The sequence below is a fragment of the Cavia porcellus genome, unplaced genomic scaffold, assembly GCF_034190915.1.
Source record: "Cavia porcellus strain 051 isolate PalLab524CR breed Dunkin Hartley unplaced genomic scaffold, mCavPor4.1 scaffold_14, whole genome shotgun sequence".
Lineage (NCBI taxonomy): Eukaryota > Metazoa > Chordata > Mammalia > Rodentia > Caviidae > Cavia > Cavia porcellus.
Window position 1 is genome coordinate 34,376,641 of NW_026947497.1, and position 11,408 is coordinate 34,388,048.

At 41.3% G+C, this 11,408-nt stretch overlaps 1 pseudogene; it reads right to left on the reverse strand.

Moving 5' to 3' along the window:
- Positions 1–1,746: 1,746 nt before the first annotated feature.
- On the reverse strand, positions 1,747–2,455 carry LOC134478688 (protein FAM184A-like; annotated as a pseudogene).
- Positions 2,456–11,408: the final 8,953 nt, after the last annotated feature.

Genomic DNA, 11,408 nt, shown 5'->3' on the forward strand with positions numbered 1-11,408 from the left:
AAAAAAAAAAAAAAAAACAAAAAATGCCATTAACATACCTTAGAGATCTAAAGAAAACATTCCTAAAATTCATTTGGAAACAGAATAAACCTAGATTAGCTAAGGCAAGTCTGGGCAACAGAGGCAAGGCAGGAGGACTTGAAACTATACTACAAAGCCACAGTGATAAAATCAGCATAGTACTGGCAAAGAAATAGACCTGATGATCAATAGACCTGAGGAACACATTAGAAGATGCAAACACAACTATAAAGACACTCAGTCACCTTATATTTGACAAAGGGGCTAAATATGTTCACTGGAAGAAGGATAGCCTCTTTAATAAATGATGTTGGAAAAACTGGCTCTCTACATGCCAAGACTGAAACTAGACCCATGTCTATCACTATGCACTGCACTAAAGTCAAAATGGACCAAGAATCTAAATATTAAAACAGAAACACGGGCTGGGGATTTAGCTTAGCAGCATAAGTGCCTACCTTGCAAGTGCGCAGTCGTGAGTTCAATCCCCAGTACCAAAAAAAAAAAAAAAGCCCAACAAACAGAAAGTAGGTAGAAATCTTGGAGACGTAGGCGTAGGCAGAGAATTCATGAACAAAATGCAAACCACACAGGAAGTACTTAAAAGAGTCAACAACTGGGATCTCATGTTATTAAAAGGTTTCTGCACTTCAAAAGAAATCACCAACAAAGTGAAAAGAAAACCAGTAATGAGTAAGAATTTTAGCCAGCAGTCCCTCAGACAAAAGGATTTATAGCCAGAACGTACAAAGAATTAAAAAACATCAAGCCCTTCTAAATTCAAACACTCACTCCAAAAATGGGCATCTGAGATGAACACACGTTTCTCAGATGAAGATATACAAATGGCAAATAAATACATGAAGAAATGTTTACCATCACTGGTCATTCAAGAAACGTAAATTAAAACAACATTGAGATTTCATCTCACTCTGGAAAGAATGGCTGCCATCAAGAAATCAACCAATAACAAATGTTGGCGAGGCTGCAGGGGGGAAAAGGAACATTTCTCCTGTTGGTGAGAGTGTAGACTGGTGCAGCCACTATGGAAATGAGTATGGAGATTCCTCAAAAAACTAAGACTGGAAGTTCCATTCAATCCAGCTATTCCCTTCCTAGGTATTTTCCCAGAAAAATTGAAAAGGTCATGTCACAGCGATACCTGTGTACCTATGTTTATAACAGCATAGTTTGTAAGAGCTAAATCTTGGGAACCCAAATGCCTGTCAATAGCAGAATGGATGAAAAAGATACGGTATTTTTATACAGTGGAATATTACTCAGATACAAAAAGATGATTTTGAGGCTTTTATAGGTAAATGGAGGCGATCTGAGACTCTTCATAAGTGAAATAAATTAGACTCACATTTGTAAATATTGTTTTATCTCAATAGTATAAAAAATAAAAAAACTGAAAGTAATAAGATCTGAAATGTATAATACTGTAATAATGAAAGGGAAAGTGCTCTAAAGAATGTAACTGTATGTTTGTTTAAGTGCACAAGGTAGATAACCATACTACTAAGTTTTTGTTCATCAAACAAAAGTTTGTACTGCCATTGTTTGTCCATTTTTTGGGCTTTGATTTTATAACTTGAACAACTATTTCTAAGGTAACTATGTAATTTATCAACTAGTGATTTTTTTACTAGTTTTATTTAATTCTGTATTATTTCTACCCTTTTTTGTTTTTTTCCCTGTAAATAAAAAAAAGCAAAAACAAGAAAAACAAAAAGAAAACACCTTGTTTAATGTTTTTGTTTTGTTTACCTTATAGGATATAACCAAAAGTCTGATGAAGAATTTCACATCAAAGTGTTTCCAATTATTTTGCTCTCCAGTAAGCCCCACTGACCTGTGATATCACAGAGAAGTCCTTTATCAGCGTGTCATGCAGGTAACAGGCCTGAAGAGCTCTTGCCTCATTGGCTCTATTCATCTTATCTCCCAGTTTTCCTTCATGTCACTCAGCTCTGACTAAAGCTCATTCTTGTCCTCTTCCAGATTTAGTTTCTCCTTTTTATTTTATGCAGCTTTTTCTTATCTCAAATTGCATTGCTATGGACAGCGGGTGTTAATCTTTCAGTCTTAGACTGGCCTTCATCTAACTGAGTCACTTCCTCTTCCAGTCTATTTTGCAGGGTTTTAAGCTCCATTTCATAATATTCTTGCTGAGTTTGCTTTGCTTCATTTGCTTTTGTGCTTCTGCTCTTCATCTAGACTCTGGGTTCTGTCTTGCAAAAAAGCTCTTTCCTCTTCAAGCTGAGATGATCTCATGAGCCCTTGATTTTTCTGATTCTAAATCTTTAATTGTAACTCCCTGGGTCATTTGAGATGCTTGAAGGACTTCAATATGACTAGCTTTGAGGACAAGATATGATGCGTGCTGCTGTAAATATTCTCTTGCAGTTGCTTTTGGGAACCTTTCCAGTCCTCATTTGCGATCAGGAAAGTTTATATTTGTAATTCCATGGAAAAGTTATTGGAACTCTAGTGAGTTAATTCCAATCTACCACTTCCAGTGCAACCCATGGCAGTAATAAAGACACAAAGGTAGAAGCCAGGTGTGGCAGTGCATGCCTGTAATCCCAGCACTCAGGAGGCTGAGGTAGGAGAATGGCTGTGAGTTCAAGGTCGGCCTAAACTACAAAGTGAGTTCAGGGCCAGCTCAACTGTTTAGTGAAACTATCTCATAAAGACCTTGCTTTCCCCAAAAAAAGACACAAAGGTGTATTCGTAATTGTGGGGAGCCAAGGGGGTGCAGTTAGGGAGTTGGCTAACAAACAAACGCCTCCACCCAGGGCTGAACCTGGGTTTTATTAATTTATGAAATAGGAGTGGCTTGAGGAGGCGCACTGTGAGAATGGCAGGATGTACCTGAGTGCTATAAGCTGGGATAGTTAGGAGTCCTGAAATCACCTTTTCAATAAGCAGAGAAAAAGATATGAGTAATATGAGTAACACAATTTGAGGTAGTGTCTATGTTTTGGGGTCATCGCTTCAGCTCTGATATGTAATCTTTTATGTTCTGGGAAGTCATAGCGTCTTATCTCAAGGCTTGATTCCAGCTGACAGCACTGAGTGTGGCTTTCCCTCTCTCCCTCCTGGCTCTAAGGATGGCAGCACTGACCGGAGGCCTTGCTTCAAAGACCACACATCAGCACCTCAGCCAGACCAATGGTTTGCATTGCTTAAAGTCAATTGAGGAGATAAGGAAAAATCCTAGCCAACTCTGTACTCATCAATACATGGAAACAGGGCCAGGTTTAGCCAAGATGGAGATAACTGCTCTTCGTTAAAGGAGAGATAACTAGAGGTGCTCCGAAAGTTTACTTTCCATTTCCTTGTGCTTGCTTAAATAAGGCCATTTCTCCCTCTTTGGCATCATCCAGCTGTTTTTGAAGAACTTGAGCATTGCTTTCCGTCATGGCAAGTGTCAAGAAGACAGCTGGCTTTGTCCTGCACCACCTATAATTTCGTCTTTAATGGTCCTAAGGTTTTTTGTTTTTTTCATAAAATTGCTTCCTATCTTTGGAATTCTTTTCAAAGCCAGCTTCCTTTGCTTCACTAGCCCCGTGGGCTCTGTTCAGCTTGCCTTCATACTTTTTGATGAGCCTTTACAAGCCTGAGCTGTTTTAAGACCTCCACCTCCTCCTGTGCAGCTTCCCTGCCTTCTCCAACGCAGAACTCAGGGAGGCTTGGATCTTGCTGCAACTGCATCTCTCACATTTCGCGGTGGTTAGCAGTGCACAAATCTTCCAGTGGTAACCATCTGTCCTCACATAGCGCCTGGAGCTACCCAAAGCCCTGCAACTGTGCTTCGAAACTTCTGATGTCCCTGACCTCTGGAAACGGTCACTGCGCACTGCACGCGCCAGGCTCCTGAACCACTGCAGGTCCTCAGCTCTATGTACAGGCTTCAAATTCTGACAAAGCCTGCTGCTTCATTTTAATGTGATCTTCTAAGGACGCTTCTAAAACTTGAACCTTCCTCTTGGGTTCTCACTCCTTGTCACTTTGCTTTTATACTGTAGGACTCCTGATTTCTGCTGGATTTGTCGGACTCCGCCTTGGTGATCACCTTCGCAGGCTTGCCCTGCAGATTCATGCGCATCGCTTTTCAGGGTTCAAAGCATGGGTTGCCTTGGTGAGCTGCGCGCCCCTCTGGCTCATCCTCACCTGCAGGTTGGGTCGTAGCTCAAAGCCCGCAGCGTGAACTAGCCGTACCCCACGGCCGCCATCTTCCCGCGGACCTGACGGCCACTTCCGGACGCGGCACGAGAAGGACGTCGGGACTGGGGGCGGGGTCTGTCCGCCCCGCCCACACTCCGCCCGAGCCCGCGACCGTTCCTCAGTCTAACCGGCGGCGGAGCGCCAGTGCAGTTCGTTACGCCTTGTGCCCTGAGCCAGGAGTGATGCGGCAGCGGCGAGGAGCACGTCTCTGTGGGCAAGTGTGCGAATGTCCAGTCTACTTACAGGGACCTCTAGGACAGTTTAGGGGGAAACTGAGCTGTAGTTATAGATACACAAGTTTAACAGTCAACCTTTGAGGGGCTGGGGATTTAGCTCAGCCGCATAAGTGCCTGTCTTGCAAGCAGGCAGTCGTGGGTTCGATGGCAATCGTGGGTTCGAACCCTGGTACCGATAAAAAGGAAAGAGACAAAAATAAAAACAGTCAACCTTTGTAAAATCAGGCAGCGTAGCTTTTTTGCAATAAGTTGCTGATTACTCTTCATAGCTCAGGGTATTGATCGTATTTTTGTGATTTGTTCAAGTTGGCAGAATAAGCATAGTAACATTTCTAGAAAAATGTTTTTAAGTTTTTTGAATCTCTGTGACCAAAGTAAAGCGATTATCCATAGGGTCTTTCAAATAAAGTGACTTCTAAGTTCAAATATTGCTGTACTTTAAAATGCCTGACTTAGTTCAACATAAAGTTGTCCCATCTTGCTTTGTTTTGTAGAATCTGAAAGCTGCTCACCATATATGAGGAAGGAAATTTTAGCTTTTCAAAAGCTTGGATTTATTTGGTTATAATAAACTGTCACAATTGCTAAGTAAGTTTTTTTTTTTTTTTTTTTGTGCTGGGGATTGAACTCATGACCTAGCACTTGCCAGGCAGGCGCTTAAGCCACTGAGCTAAATCCCCACCCCTAAGAAAGTATTCTTCATAATTATAATGAATTGGTCTCTTACATTTTTAGGTATCGTTTCTTGTACTCAACCTTAATTGCTTCTTTTTAATCTTGAAATTTAATTTGCACAAAGAAATGTTTAATATGTTATATATATCTTTATAGAATATAAAAAAAAAAAAAATGACAGAGCCGGGGATATAGCTCAGCAGCAAAGCGCCAGCCTGGCAAGCCCAAGGCCTTGAATTCGATCCCCAGTAACTCTCCACCAAAAAAATGACATCTTAGTTATTTGGTGACTGACCCTGACCTGTTAATTGCTTGTCTGTTTATCTCTATTTCTCATTACATAGCTGTGGGTATGTCATAAATAAGAGCACTGCTTCCTAAATAAATAACAAGAAAAACACGTATAACCTGGGCATATTAGTAAGAGGAGCTAATTATTATATAACAGCCCAGGAGTTTAAGGAAATGAAGACTGCAATGATTCTAGAAACTGAGATCGCTTGAAGAAATATCTGATTCTGAGTTCCAAGTATGTGCATTTGCTTTCAAATCTTTGGTTGCTGGGTGTAGTGATAAGTGTTTATAATTCTAACACTCAGAAGGCTGAGGCAGGAGGATCACTGCAACAAAGGCAGCCAAGAGTATGTAGGGAGTTCAGAGCCAGCTTAAACTGTCTCAAAAACAACAAATAGCCAAAGATTTTATTTATTTATTTGAATAATAATTCAGATGCGGCATGTGGTATTAGACCTTTAGAATAAAAATTAAATGATGAGCTTTTCCATATGTTCATCTTCTTTGTGACCAATAATACCTTTTTCTGAGATTATATTCTTTTTGCTTGTTTTTGTTTTTTGAAACAGTCTGTGTAGCGCAGGCTGGTCTTGAACTCACTTATATAGCCCAGACTGGCCTCAAAGGCATGTCAGTCGTCCTGCCTCAGCCTCCCCAGTGCTGGGATCACACATGTGTACCACTATGCCTAGCTGTTTTTGTTTTTTGAGACAAGATCACACTATGTAGTTCAGACTGGCTTTGAAGTTACTATATAGCCTAGGCTGGCCTGAAATGCATGGAAATCCTTCTGCCTCAGCCTCCCAAATGCTGAGATTATAGGTGTGTACCACCATGCCCAGCCTAAAATGAATCTTAAGCATTTATTTTAAAAAGTAAATTTAAAAAAGTAAATTCATACAGACACACACCAAAATAAACTCACCTGGACTAACATACCACCCTAAAGAAAAATTGTTTACTTGATTATTTTCTTATTTCATGGTTACAATGTTTTTTTCTGAAATTTTTTATATATATATATATATATATATATATATATATATATATATGATGTTAGGGCCAGGGATTTAGCTCAGTGGAATAAGCACCTGCCTTGCAAGTACGCAGTTGTGAGTTCAATCCCTGGTACCAAAAAAATAAATGTTGCCTTTAAATATATATATGTAATAAGCTAAGCCTGCCAAAAACAAAAACTAATGGTAGTTTGTATTTAAAAGCCATTCATTACAGGGGCCAGGGATTTTGCTCAGTGGTGTAAATGCCTGCCAGACAAGCGTGAGGTTATGGGTTCAATCTCCAGTACCAAAAAAATAAAAAATGAATAAAAGCCCTTAGAAGATGTGCGTGGTAGTGGACGGTAATCCCAGCACTGGGGAAGCTGAGACAGGAGGATTCTTGCAAGTTCAAGACGAGCCTGGGTACAAAGTGAATTCAAGGCCAGCCTAAACTGTACAGTGAGACCCCATCTCAGAAGCATAAATAAATAAATGCCATTACAGATTTGGGTTTTTTGTTGCCTTGTTTTGTGGGTTTGTTTGTTTTTGCTACTTTGTTTTGGTTTTGGTTTCTTTTTGACTGAAGGACAGCCTTTTCTTCCATTCATGTCTGTCATTTATTTCTTGTTCTGTGAGCCCCAGGAAGTGAACACTGAACCCCTCAGGAACCATATTATGCATCTCTTAAACTTTTCATATCCTTTGTCCACTACAGCAAATGTTAGGAGCTGTTGTTAATCTACAAAGAGTAACAAAGCCTAGAAAACTGCCTGAAACACTACTCTACAGCAAGTGTCTGGTTTAAATTTTTTTTTTTTTTTTTGTCTTTTTCATTTTTATCAGTACCGGGGATGGAACTCACGACCGTCTGCTTGCAAGGCAGGTGCTTATGCCGCTGAGCTAAACCCCCAGCCCCAAATTTAATGCTACTTTATTCTTGTTGAAGAAGTGGAAATGTTATCTTTGCAGTTCACCATGTATTGCCTCCTGTTATTTTACAAAGTCCTTCCTCAAGAAGTGAAGCCAATCCATCCTGCTGGTAAATTTCTCTGTGTAAAATCGGTGTTGCTTTCCCTTAAATGTTCTCGTTTTTCTAAAAGGCAATAAAACTGTTGATTTTTAAAAGAATGTTAATGTAAAGGATGGATTAAAATGTCTCTACTTATTTGAAATAAGACCATCCTTTTAGCTCTTCTAGGATTTCCATAAAGAAATAATCAAATGACCACTGTTGCATGTGCTACAAATAATTTGAAATAACCTAATTATCTCAACACTAAAGGAATCATTAAAATCAATCTTGGGCCTTTTATAATAGAATACTATGCAGTGTGAAGGAAAACATAATATAGTATATTTAGTGACATGGGAAGTATTCATCAGTAATGTTCTTTAAAACAGAACACAAAATTATACATGGTTTCAGTTGAGGACAAGTACAAAGGATTCTAGAAACAAATACATCTAATTAACAAACAAAAAGGAAAAAATTCATAAACTGGCAGAAAGAATGACTAACATTTTGGCATGCAAGTGTCCTATGTAAAACTGCACAGAAGTGATTTCATGCTTTAGAAAGTTACAGAACTCAACAATGTTATTGTGTCCTGTATGTTGCAGTCACCATTCTTTTGTTGGGAAAAAGAAACATAATTCTTTTGTTGTTTGGGATTTTTGTTTGTACTTAGCATTGTGTTGTATATATATAACTTGTTAACCAACCTTTTATTGAAGATTTTCCCCTAACTTTTCACCTTTAAAATAGTACAGGGGCTGGGGATTTAGCTCAGCGGCATAAGCACTTGCCTTGCAAGCAGGTGGTCATGAGTTCGATCCCTGGTACCGATAAAAAAAAAAACAAATGAAATAAAATAAAATAGTACTAAAGTGACTATTCTTATGGGTTTATGGACGCTTGCCTATTGCATTGTTTGCTGTAGAAGTTGGCTCAGGCACAGTGTGGTGGCACACAAAACCCCAGCTACTCCCGAGGCTGAAGCAGGAAGAGTGCAAGTTTGAGCCAACCCAACTGGCTAAACTAAACAACAAAAAAGGCCTGGGAGTGTAGCTCAGGAGCAAGAGGGCACAGAGACCCTGGGTTCGATGCAAGGAGTGTAAAAGACTTAAAAAAAAAAAAAAAAGAGAAATTCACCTGAGACATTATCCTTAGATTTGCTTGAAATGCTCAACAAGACTTCCCATCTTGGGGCTGGGGATTTAGCTCAGTGGCTTAAGTGCCTACCTTGCAAGCTTGCCGTTGTGAGTTTGATCCCAAGTACCAATTAAAAAAAAAAAAAAAACAGCAACTTGACAAAAGACTTTCCATCTTGACATCAGACCTTTTCTGAGTTTGTCTGTAGCTCCAAATGTTGGTACACAACTGATCTCAAAATTATTGTTTTCTGTTTCTTTTTAAAGTCTGAATCATTAATACAATATTTGAATATCTGTCCGTCCTTATTTTACATACCCACTGTACAATGTATTAGGCACTTGTCTGTGTCTAAGAATGACTTGAAGTGTAATTCCTTATGCATACTTTCAAAACAGATCCATACACTAAGGTCAGAGTTCTGAGGATTCGTCGTGGAAGTGCCTCTGGTGACTCTGTTTTAGAAGAGCACAGCTGTTAAGCCGGTACAGGTATTTTAACAGGGGTGCACGGTTTCTTTGAGAATAGGCTGTAAAGGTAAAGCGGTGGTCTGCAGGTTGCACTGGGGTTTTAACTTTTTAAAATGACATTTTTAAAACAACTGTTTATTAGGGGTGGGGGTTTAGCTCAGCGGCATAAGTGCCTGCCTTGAAAGCAGGCAGTTGTGAGTTCAATCCCCGGTACCGATAAAAAGGAAAAAGACAAAAAAAGAAAAAAAAAACCTGCTTATTTTATGCTTGATATAGACTTGGCATTTACCTTTTCCCAACATACAGGCACGTATCAGTTACTGCGTTGCTGGTGAAAGTCAGCGTTATTTCTAAGTATACATGGGAGTGGCAAACTGTAGAAGAGGTGGCCACAGGACTCCAGGTAAACAGTGCGCCGTCTGAACTCAACAGAACTTTAGTTTTTGTTAAGCATTTTTTACAGATCTCCACTAAACCCAGTAGCATGCAGGCTATGGTGCTACAGCTATTACCCTCACCCTACAGGTGAGGAAACAGGAATCCTAGGGAACCTGGCTGCAAGTACTGATTTGTACTAGAACGAGACATCTAACCTGGATTTTGCTCTTTGTGGTCCACTTCTCTTTCTGTTTTTTTTGCCTTAGTCTGTGGGTAGTGATTGAGAATACTTTGCTAAGAAAATATTTGAGGTTCTTTGTCTGTACTTGACTTAGGAAGTGTAAAACAGATTCTGTTTAATGTTTTCTTCTCTTTGTTGAGACAAGTTCTCCTTATGCAGTTCAGGCTGGCCTTGAATGCACATGTAGCCCAGGCTAGCCTCAAAGGCATGGTGATGCTCCTGCCTCAGCCTTCCCAGTGCTGGGATTACAGGCATGAACTACCATGCCCAGCTAGATCCAAATTTTGTCCTTTTTTTTTTGAAGAGTTAAAGAATATTTTTGTGGGGCCAGGCTATAGCTCAATGGCACAGCGCCTGCCTGGCAAACACAAGGCCTTGAGTTCAATTTCCAGTGTCAGGGGTGGGCAGCTTCAGGGAAAAATACTTTTGGGAGAAGGAAAGATGAATACAGCGGGGGATAAAACAGTTATTAAAACATAAGTACTTTTTCAAAGTACTTAGAGAAAGAGCAATTTAGAAAACTAGGTGGAGCCCACCAAGCTGTCCTGTTCTGCCTTGTCGCAGGACTCCCTGGCCTGCACAGAGGTGGCCTGGAGCACGGTTCACTGTCACCCCTCCCTGCTAGCCAATCTCCCCAAAGCAGAAGCTGAAGCCGAGGGAGGCCCCTGCAGTGGTACAGCCCACCTGGAGGCGGGGGGGGGGGGGTGTCCAGGCATGTTAGCGCGACTTCCCCACAGCCCAGCTGTGGTGGGTGCCCGGCGGCCCAACCCATAGGCAAGGTCCGAGTGGCAGCTGCCCTGGATGCACTCTTTTGCCTGCCTCTGCCTTGGCCTTGAAGACCTCGGAGGCAGACTGTGCGCCTTTCCTATGGGTGTACTAAAACGGAGGGAGGGATCTGTGAATCGCTTGGGTTCTGAGTTGTGTATCATACGGCAGCTTCTTGCTCAGGGAGAAGTCTGGATCGTCTTAACTGTGCGGCTCAATCATCGCAAGCTGCGGAGAGCCCCCACCCTGGCATCTGCTGTTGGCCAGAGCCCTTCAGGTTGACCCGCAGCGCTGCGCAGTTGGCTGTAAGTGACGCCTTCCGGACAGTTGGTGGTTTTCAACAGCTAAGGGCTGTGCTAAACCCATAGCAGACGCCTACACTGCACCTCCACTGCTATCCCCAGGGGCAGGTGCGGGCTCAGCTCACGTTGCACACGGGAGGAAGAACCGTTCTGCAGAGCACAGCCTGTGACCCGCCCCTCTTCCCCGCCTCCCAGAGCTATCAGTGAATAAAGAAAAGACTGTGCCTCTATCTATTCGTTTCCTACCTACGATTTTTTTGTTGTTGTTGTTAACACAGGGGCTCCTTATGTAATTAACTGGCCTTTGAACTCACCTTGTAGCCCAGGCTGGCCTTGAACTTGTAGGCATCCTCCTGCCTCAGCTTTCCCAGTGCTGGGACTACAGATGTACACCACCATGCCTGGCTCCCCCTATGATTTTTACATCATCCATTATCCAAAAGCATATGGGTATAAGCCTTTTATTACTGAGCAGATGTTCACATTTTAACCTGTGTGACTTGTGCCTCTGTTCCTAAACAGCATTGTGACAGATGTAAACAATATTATAGACCTAAATTTCCAGTCAAAAATTGGCTGGGAGGCTACACAGTGAGCACAAAACCTGCCTGAAGTACATAGCAAGACCCTTTCTCAAAAAGAG